This window comes from Myotis davidii, unplaced genomic scaffold, assembly GCF_000327345.1.
Source record: "Myotis davidii unplaced genomic scaffold, ASM32734v1 scaffold1474, whole genome shotgun sequence".
Lineage (NCBI taxonomy): Eukaryota > Metazoa > Chordata > Mammalia > Chiroptera > Vespertilionidae > Myotis > Myotis davidii.
The window spans coordinates 56,290-66,247 of record NW_006285786.1 but is presented as its reverse complement, the minus strand read 5'-3'; the positions used below and the strand labels follow the sequence as shown (position 1 = coordinate 66,247).

The window sequence follows — 9,958 nt, the reverse complement described above, 5'->3', positions numbered from 1 at the left end:
TTAGGGGGCAGGAGGTAGTGGGGTAAGAGATCAACCAAAGGACTTGTATGCATGCATATAAGCATAACCAATGGACATAAGACACTGGGGGATAGGGGAGACTAGGGGACTGTCTAGGGTGGGGGGGAAAATGGACACATATGTAATACCCTTTGTAATAAAAAATTAAAAACAAACAAACAAAAATAAATAAATCCTTGGGGGCTGAGAGTAGTCAGGTGGAGAAGCAAAGCAAAGGTTCTGGTCTGAGGCTTAGAGTATTGTTTGCATTTTCTGTTTACTTGGTTCACAGTGATAGAGCTCTCAATCCCCTGTAGAGGTAACTCCTTCCCCCACTTTTTCAGAATGAAGAAAATGTTTTAAAAATCAAATAATCATAATGGTTTGTTTTTTTCTCTCTCTCCACCTGCCAACTTTATGGAGATATATACTAGTAATTGACATGCAACTGTTGTGTAAGTCTAAGGTGTACACATGATCTGTTGATAGATATATAGCTACTTTTTTTGTTGTAGTGGGAGCACTTAAGATTTACTGTCTTAGCAACTTTCAGGTATAAAATTTAATATTGTTAACTGTGGCCACCATGCTGTACGTTAGAAACTCAGACATTACTCATCTTATAACTCATCTTGACCAGCATCACCCCATTTCCTCCACCCCCAATCTCTGGCAACCACCATTCTGCTCCATGTTTCCATGAATTCAGCTCTTTATAAATTCTACATGTAAGTGAGATCATTGTTGTTTGTTTTCTTATTTCCAATGCTATACATATTCATTGTACAAAAGATAAGATACTTTAGTGTTATGCCCAGATTTCAAGACCCCCCCAATGATTCACCAGGGAGCGCCAAATCCGATGCAAAAGCAGAAAGTCTTTTATTCAAGCTAGCTTGGTTCCTCTCTGCCTCCATTACTTGATGCGAGAGAGAGCCCAAAGTCCCAAGAGAACAAAGAATTTATAGGGCTTGGGGACACTCGGACCACTGATTTGGCCAATTCCGGTTGGTTGAGTGAGGGCCGGGGGCTAGTGATGCAAGGGCAGGGTGCTGTTAGGGTCTGGTTACACAAAGACAAGGGGGTGTTCAGCATACTTTTGGCCTTGAGTTTGTTTTCCCTTGCATTCTCATTGGCTGAGATAAGGGCAGGCTGAGTAACTGATACATTCTATGGCTTTTGCTGGGAGAGGAGTTAGGAACACAGCTATCAGTCCTGTTCTGTCCTTTCATTAGCATTCATAATATACTAATAATCAGTACACCTGGACTCATGATATAGCCTTTCGAGTCTTTTTCTCTGCACCAGTGAGTGAGTAAATATTTTTTAAAATGAAAAAATGAATGCAAAATGTGACCCACAGCCCAGCCCAGCCCAGAAACAGTCGCTGTGCATGCCAGGTAATGATGCCACGTAGCAACACCTGGCTTCCTCTCCCTAGCGACTAGCCTCCTTGCAGTTTCTCCAGCCCAGGAACCCAACTTGCTTTATAGCCAGGTGCAAACATTTTACAGTTTAAACAAATGTTTGTAATGCATTTTCCCATGCCTCATCTTATTTGATCCTCACAGAAGTCTTGGAGTACGTAGATAGGAGACTTAGTAGAATCCTATTTTCTTTTCATTAGCCAGAAAACGGAGATTTAGAAAGTTTAGACACTTGACCCGGCTGAAAAGAAGAAATGGTGGATCTTGAAAATGACTTCAGGTTTTCTCTTTGTGCAGAATATAGTCAAACACTACTACAGCTAAATAATTTACCCTTTGTTCACCCTGTGTGATCTACACTAATAATCTGCTTCATGTTGATATTTACTGATGTTTTTCTGACAATTACCTGAAAGAGAAGTTGGGGTGCTTCACTGGGCTGGAAAAAGATTAGCTACATCAGAAAGTAGGTCTCATTAATCAAGTTTATCTATACCTATCTATCTATATCTATCTATCTATCTATCTATCTATCTATCTATCTATCTATCTATCATCTATCATCATCTATCACTCTCGCTGGTGCCAATCGCAAGCATGTGTTTCGATCTGTCATTGTCAATCGTGAATTTAGTTGACACTTCTATTATAAAGGATGAATAGAAAATTAAAACATTTCGTTTAATTAATTTCCTTTCAATGTGCATGAATCCGTGCACTGGGACACTAGTATTTATTAAAAACCTGCAATAAAAGATTGAGATGCCATATGCTGGGTGGTGGACCAAAGACTCAAAAGCCAGGGACTCACCACCTCATACATATCTTGTGCCCTATTTAACTACAATTTCCATGTGACACATATTCATGGTAACTTGTGAATAGTCAAAACTACAGGCATCTGGTCTGCAAATGCGCACCTGAGGTAGTAATTGGTTAGATATTGAGTGTCTGTTTGCATCCATTCATTCCCTCTCTCTTCTTTTCCCTGTTTCTTCTGCCTTTTCTTTATTCCTCTTTACTTCCTCTTGGCTCTTGAGAGTTCTCACAGTACAAGCTTTGTCATTCTCCAACTACATGTCACCAAGTCATTTCATTTATAGATGCTTCACTTTCCATATAGAGAAAATGGGGGTTGATGATAATTTGCCCTACTATTTTATTGGGTTTTCATTGAGTCATTGAGTTTACAATTGGATTCTGGCAATTTTTTTTAAAAAAAAGAACAAGAGAATGCCCATAATAAGGAAAACAATGATAAAAGAATAGTGTGTGGTAAATGTTGTAATGGAAACATGTACAGCTTATCATTAGATTGCAGAGAGCAACGGACTGGGAAAGTTGGAAAGTGACAGATGAGGTAGAACCTCCGCCCAGGAGGAGTTTGCTATATTCAGAAGGGAGTAGGGTAGAAAGAAGGGGTTGAGAGATTTTCAGGTTCAGTGGCATGGAGGCAAGAAAGGTCTGGGATTCCAAGGGACCAGGAGAAATGACTGAGTCCTGCCTGATTGCCCCTAACCACTCTGCATGCCTTGCCTGCCTGATTGCCCCTAGCCACTCGTCTGCCTGCCTGGTCACCCCTAACCTCTTGCCTGCCTGCCTGGTCACCCCTAACCACTCGCCTGCCTGCCTAGTCAGCCCTAACCATCTCTGCCTTGGCCCCTGCCGCCTCAGCCACGGCTTCATCCAGAAGGACGTCCAGAATGACGTCCGGAAGGTCATTCGTCCCTTTGGTCTAATTAGCATATTACGCTTTTATTATTAGAGATAGCTAAGATGTGTGCCAGTGCATTTTTAGATTGGCATCTTTAGATGCAGTATTGCCAAGAGAGGAAGAGCACTAACATCTTATTTTCTCTCTTTTTTCTATTATAGGTAAAAAGCTTCCTACAACTGGAGAAGTACACATATGGGTGAAGGAATGCCTTGATCTACCAATGCTAAGGGGCAGCCATCTAAATTCTTTTGTAAAATGGTAATAGCATTGATAAGTCTGCCTTTGCAGTTCTACAGTAGCCCGGCCTTTGCTGGTTGATGTTAGTTCTCTATTTCTGTGATGCTGAAACTCATCATCCATAGTTTAAATGAAATAATTTGAGACAGTGACTCCATGAATTAGGGGAACCTGTGATATGAACTCCCGCCCCCAAGACTTCATATACTTTTAAAATCATAAAGATAAAAGGACATATGTAAAAATGAAAACAGAGACCACATATTCAGATATGTAATGTCTTCTAGGAGGCACATCTACTGGTGAGAACAATATTCAGTACTAAAGACTTTATGCGATTTCTAACAGTGGGATGTCACAGCCCTTGGCCTCCTAGAAGAGCACCTATTCTATGACCCATTTCCGAGAGGCCTTTGGCATCAGCCTGCAAATTTCTGGAAAAGTATTTGCTAAGCAGAGCTGTACTAATAGCTCATAAGAATTTAAAAAAATTTTGATTCTTAAGTGGCAAACCTTTTTCTCTGTTACACATATAAATGCCTGGTATCTAAATAGTAGCTAAACAGATATTGATGTGTCATCCTAACTCCCTCTGACTAATTTTATCTCTATAGAGTCTACCAGAAGTCCAGTTGTAGCTATTCAATTTTATATGACATTATTTGTGATTTTCCCTCTAGAAGTTCTTTTTTAAATTAAATTTATTGGGGTAGCATTAGTTAATAACATTATCTAAGGTTCAGGCATACAGTTCTATAATACATCTTCTGTATAATGCACTGTGATCTCCCCCCCAAAGTCTATTCTCCTTTTATCACCATATATTTGACCCCCTTTCCCCTCTTCATCCTCCCCCAGCTTGCCACCCACCTTCCCTTCTGATAACAACCATACTATTGTCTGTGATTATGATTTTGTTTTGCTGGTTTGTATGTTGCTTTCTGTTTTATATCCCACATATGGGTGAAATTGTATGGTTCTTGTTCTTTCCCACCTGACTTATTTTAATATTTTTATTGATTTCAGATATGAATGGGGGGAGAGAGGGATAGAAATATCAATAAGAAAGAATCATTGATTGCCTGCCTCCTACATGCCCCACACTGGGAATCAAGCCCACAATTTGGGCATATGCCCTGACTGGGAATCAAACCAAGACCTCTTGGTTCATAGGTCAGTGCTCAATCACTGAGCCATGCCATCCAGGCCCACCTGATTTATTTTACTTAGTATGATACACTTAAGGTCCATCCATGTTGTCGCAATTGACAATGTTTCATCTTTTTGTTTGTTTGTTTGTTTTTATGGCTGAGTTGTATTTCATTGTATAAATGTACCACATCTTCTTTACCCAATCATCCATCAAAGGACACAGGTTGTTTCCATGTCTTGGTTATTGTGAACAATGCTTCAATGAGCATGGGGGTATGACACCTTACACAAAAATGAACTCAAAATGGATTAAAGACCTGAATATGAGACTGAAATAACAAAATACATCAAAGAAAATATTGGTACTAAATTCATGGACCTTGGTCTCAGAGGGGATTTTGTGAACTTGACCCAAAAGGCAAGGGAAGTAAAAGCAAAAATAAATGAGTGGGACTACATCAAACCAAAAAGCTTCGATACAGCAAAAGAAACCATCCACAAAACAAAAAGGCAACACATTCTTCATAGATGTCAGCTGGTAACATTTTTCAACTCAGGTCAGTCTCCTATTTTGAGACTAGTCTCAGACCTTCTTGCCTTTACCGGGGGCATGATAGGTTAAAGTTAATTCAGCTGTTACCACAAATTAAATGTAAATGGTTGAAAATATATAATTTATTTCCCAAATCAAATCTAACAAATTGGGGAGGTTTCTCTTCTTTTCCATTTCTGTACAAGACTAATTCCTTAGGCTATCCCAGATGATCAGGAATAGACTGTGCTTCCAAATTTTAAAGGAATCCTCAAACAATTGCTACAGAGTAAGCACTTACTAAATGCAGAAACTGAGCTAAGCTGTTGGCTTAATATGTAATTTTAATATTAACCTTGTGAAGTGGGCGTTACCACTCCCATCTTCCAGATGAGGAAGCAAGTCGTCTTACAGATGAGGAAGCAAGTATCTGAAGGGTTAACTAACTTTCCCTGCAATACACAGCCAACACGTGGCAGAGTCAGGGTTCAAGGCAAGTCTGGTCCGCTCAAATGCTCAGGCTTTCCCGCATGAGGGCTCCCACCATCAGTACTGTTTCTCTACACTCTCCCCTTCCCTTCCTTCCACCAGTAGCTACGTTGAAGTGTATGGAAAGCACAAGTGTCCACTATTTCTTTAAAATGCTCTCACAATCATGTTTCCTTTGGTAGTATCATCTGCCAGATACAAGTTGGAAAAGTCACCAGAGGACAAGAGCTGTGGGGAAGACCATCAACCCTGTCTTCATCCACACCATGGTGTACGATGGGTTCAGGCCTGAAGATCTGATGGAAGCCTGCATAGAGCTTACCGTCTGAGACCATTACAAATTAACCAACAAGTCTTTGGGAGGTCTTCGCATCAGCTTTGGAACCAGTAATATTTGTTACATTTTTTTTTTTATCACCTGTGAGCCAAATGCTTCTGGAGACGCTAGAGGTTTGTTGCTGTGCTCCTTCCTAATGCACATAGATATTTCCGTTAAGTGTAATACAATGAGTGAATGGAGGCATGCTAGCTGCGTGCTGCGGGCTCTGGATATGAAGATTAACAGGGTGCAGTGTGTCACCACGCAGAGCTTACCTTATTGTGGGGGAACAGAGGAGCTCTGGTCACTACTCTTTCCTGAAAAAACATTATGGCCTTTTCTAGATATAGTGTGCTTTGAATAATAATAGCAAACAACATTTATGGAGCACTGGTCACTGTACTGAGTGCTTTATTTGCATTATTTCACTTCATCCTAACAGCAATTTGATGAGTAGTTACTAATGCTATCTCCAGAACAGCTGGCATTCTAAGAAATTAAGTAACAGAGTAAGTGGTGGCGCCGAGATTCAAATTGAGTCTGCTCAACGCTAAAGCTGTAGTCACGCTTCCTCAGAGCTTATCTACTGTCACTTCTAACCCACGGTGGGAATCCTTCCTATCACTCCCCCATGCCTGTGACAGATTGTCATCTAGCTTTTCAATGACTGAGAAGAGAAACCATTACTCTGGGAATAGAGTACTCATCTCGGATGGTTCAACAGTTCTTTCTTATAGTGAGTCCCAGATCTGCCCTCCTGGTGACGTTAAAACTCTTCCTAGCTGACTTCCATTGGTGCTTATAATTAAAGAATGACTGCCCGGCTGGTGTGGCTCAGTGTTTGAGCATCAATCCATGAACAAGGAGGTCTTGGTTCAATTCCCCTGCAGGGCACATGGCCAGGTTGCTGGCCCTATTCCCAGTGGGGGGTGGGTAGGAGGAAGCCAATCAATGATTTTCTCTTATCATTGATGTTTCTATCTCTGTCTACGTCACCCTTCCTCTGTGAAATTAATAGAAAATATCTTTTAAAAAAGAATAACAAGTTCCCTCCCACTCCCCGATGCGCTATTCCTTTTTTAACTCAAAGCTTCTTTTCAGGTAAAAGTTCTGAAACTGAAGTGGACTGGATGGGCTCTACTTCAGAGGAAGTTGCTCTCTGGGAAAAGATGGTAAATTCCCCCAACACTTGGATTGAAGCAACCCTGCCTCTCAGAGTGCTGCCTATCGCCAGGATTTCCAAATGAGCCCCAAGTCCATTGGCTCCTCCACTGAAAACTACTACCCAGGTGGAATCTGATCTTGAAAATCTGACCACGTGGACAGAGATCCACACCTCCTATCTGTCAGCACTCATTTTATATTTTATGTAGATATGTTAAGTTATTGTTTACATATTAGGCAGTTTTAAAAAGAATAAAAATCCTGCTCTTGAGAACATGAGAAGACAATGGAAGGTACTGTTATACAAATAGAATATATGAACATAAATGAGCCCAAGCATGTGATTTTCAACCACATTGCTATTACAGTTTTAAAATGATCTAAGCTCTTACAGGCCTACCATAGGAGAATGCGGAAGCCCCTGAAGGTTTTGGTGCACGCCTGGCCCTTCACTGTCCTCCCTCTGGGGAGCCTGATGAGGCTGCCTCCATTCATGGACTTACAAGCAGTGTTTTAGGGGCTTGACATTCTGCTTGCCCAAGAGATTCGCCCCAGGAGGTGGAAACTTCGGGTGCTGGATTTAAGGAACATGAATGTCAACCTCTGGAGATTGTGGTGTGGAGACAGCACCCAGAAGTGCTCTCAGACAGGACCAGTGGCTGTGCACAGCTCCAGCCCCAACATGGAGCACCCCTTGGCTCCCTTGGAGATGTTCCTAGACCTTAACTTCAATGAAAGGGACAGGGATAAGTTTTTCATGTACATCATCCAATGGGCCCGGCAGAGAAAAGGGTTGGCACACCTGTGCTGCAAGTCACTGAGGTTTTTTGATGTGCCCTTTGAGAGGGCCAGGATGGTCCTGGATGCGGTGCAGCTGGACTGCTCCAGGAGGTGGAAGTGGACTACACCTGGGACCTGCCCACCCTGGGGACATTTGCTCTCTACCTGGGTCAGATGAGTAACCTGCAGAGTCTCTCTGTCTGCCACATCAAGGTGTTAGCTGAGGAGGAGGATGAACAGGAAGAGGATGAGGAAGAGGAGGAGGAGGAAGAGGAAGAGGAGTGGGAAAGGGAGGAGCAGGAAGAACAGTAATACTTTTCCCAGTTCATCTCTCTGATGCTAAGGCTGTAGCACCTCAAGAAGCTCTACTTGGAATCTCCCTCCTTCCGCCGAGGCCATCTGGACCAGATGCTTAGGTGCCTGCAGACCCCCTTGGACCCACTCTCCATATGGCTTTGCTGGCAGCTGACACATTCAGACCTGACACACCTGTTCCAGTGCCCGCCCCTGAGGCAGCTGAAGTCCCTGCATCTGTATGCTGCCAACCTCACCAATTTTAGTCCCGAACCCCTCCGAGCTCTGCTGGAGGCAGTGACACCCACTCTCCAGGACCTGCTCCTGGATAACTGTGGAATGGTGGACTCCCAAGTCGAGGCCATCTTGCCTGTCCTGAGCCACTGTCACCAGCTCAGGGGCTTCACCATCTCTGAGAACCACCTCTCTGTGGCCACCGTAAAGAAGCTGCTGTGCCACACAGCCTGGCTGCGCAGTTTAGAGCTCCAGCTGTACCCCGTCTGCCTGGAGTGTTACAGGACCCAAGAGACTGTGGACCAGGAGAGAGTTGCTCTGATCCGGGCTGAGCTCACGGAGACACTGAGGGAGTTAGGACAACCCAGGAACATTCGTCTTGACACCAAGTACTTTAGCTGTAGGGAGTTTTATCTCGTGGCATTTTCATGACATGGAACCCGTGATGTGCCCCTGTAGTGACCCTGCTCAACAGATGCACCTAACAAGGGCTTCCTTCTGGGCCCCTGGAACCTGAAACCTTGGACTGGGGTGCAGGTTGCATGCTGTTCTGAGTAGCATGATGAAATCATCCCTTTGTCCAGCCTACCCATGCTGTGTCAATGCCCTTCCTGTTAGGCATTCAGTAGCTGTCTTGGTTGTTAGACAAACAAATCACCCTTATTTTACTTCATAATAGCCCTAAAGTTCAGGAGCAGTGGTGCTGCAACTCTACTTCACACTTGTGTTAGGAAACTTAGTTTTTATCAGAAATAAGAGGAAGAAGGGCTGCAGGCAATAGCAGCTTTCTCCACACTTCCTTCAAAACTAATACAGGCCCCCTACGCGCAGCCGCGGGTGGGAGGCGAGGACTCTGCTGGCACGCGTGCGCGCTCCTTTGGTGCAGCTGGTCTGTGAGCAGAAGTGGGAGGTGGCAGGCCTAGGTCTCTGGCCTTGTCGACTGACTGAATCCGCAGGACGCCTCCAGCCATGAACCGGTTTGGTACTCGGCTAGTGGGAGCCACGACGATCCCGCTGCCGCCGCCGAAACCCCGCAGTAATGAAAACCTCGACAAAATTGTTATGTCTCTGGACAGTATCATCAAATTGAATCAAAAGGAAGGAAAGAAGCAGAAGTTTCCACGACTAAATAGAGGACTCCAGCAAAGTGGTGCCGGACAATTCAGGATGAGAGTACGATGGGGTATCCAACAGAGTTCCACTTTTGGTAAGAATAATCTGAGCCGTAGAGGAAAAATGATGCCTGGGAAGAGACGTCCTTATGGAGTTATCACTGGCCTTGCAACTAGGAAAACAACGAATTCGAAAAGGAATTAGTCCTACTAATTGACCACCTCTAAGTGACAAGAATATAGAGAGATATTTTCCAGCATTAAAAAGGAAGGCAAACCTTCTGAGACGAAATGAAGTGCAGAGAAAACCAGTTGCAGTTCTTAAGAGACCTAACCAGCTAAATAGAAAAAATAACATCCCAACCAATTATACCAGGAGTGAAAATAAATTAAGTCATCAGAAAGACACTCGTCAGGTAACTTTTCTTTTCAGAAGAGGCCTGAAGGTTCAGGCCCTGTTGAACACAGAACAACTGCTAGATGATGTAGTAGCAAAGAAGA

General features: G+C 43.3%; 1 long non-coding RNA gene and 1 pseudogene across 1 annotated transcript; both read left to right on the top strand.

Moving 5' to 3' along the window:
- The first annotated feature begins 5,905 nt into the window (after positions 1 to 5,905).
- Positions 5,906 to 7,117, top strand: LOC107181996. The gene is made up of 2 exons (XR_001512713.1): positions 5,906 to 5,941; positions 6,975 to 7,117. It is a non-coding gene; the product is annotated as an uncharacterized LOC107181996 (long non-coding RNA).
- Positions 7,118 to 9,309: 2,192 nt separating this feature from the next.
- Positions 9,310 to 9,958, top strand: part of LOC102766131 — a 22,816-nt pseudogene continuing 22,167 nt past the window's right edge.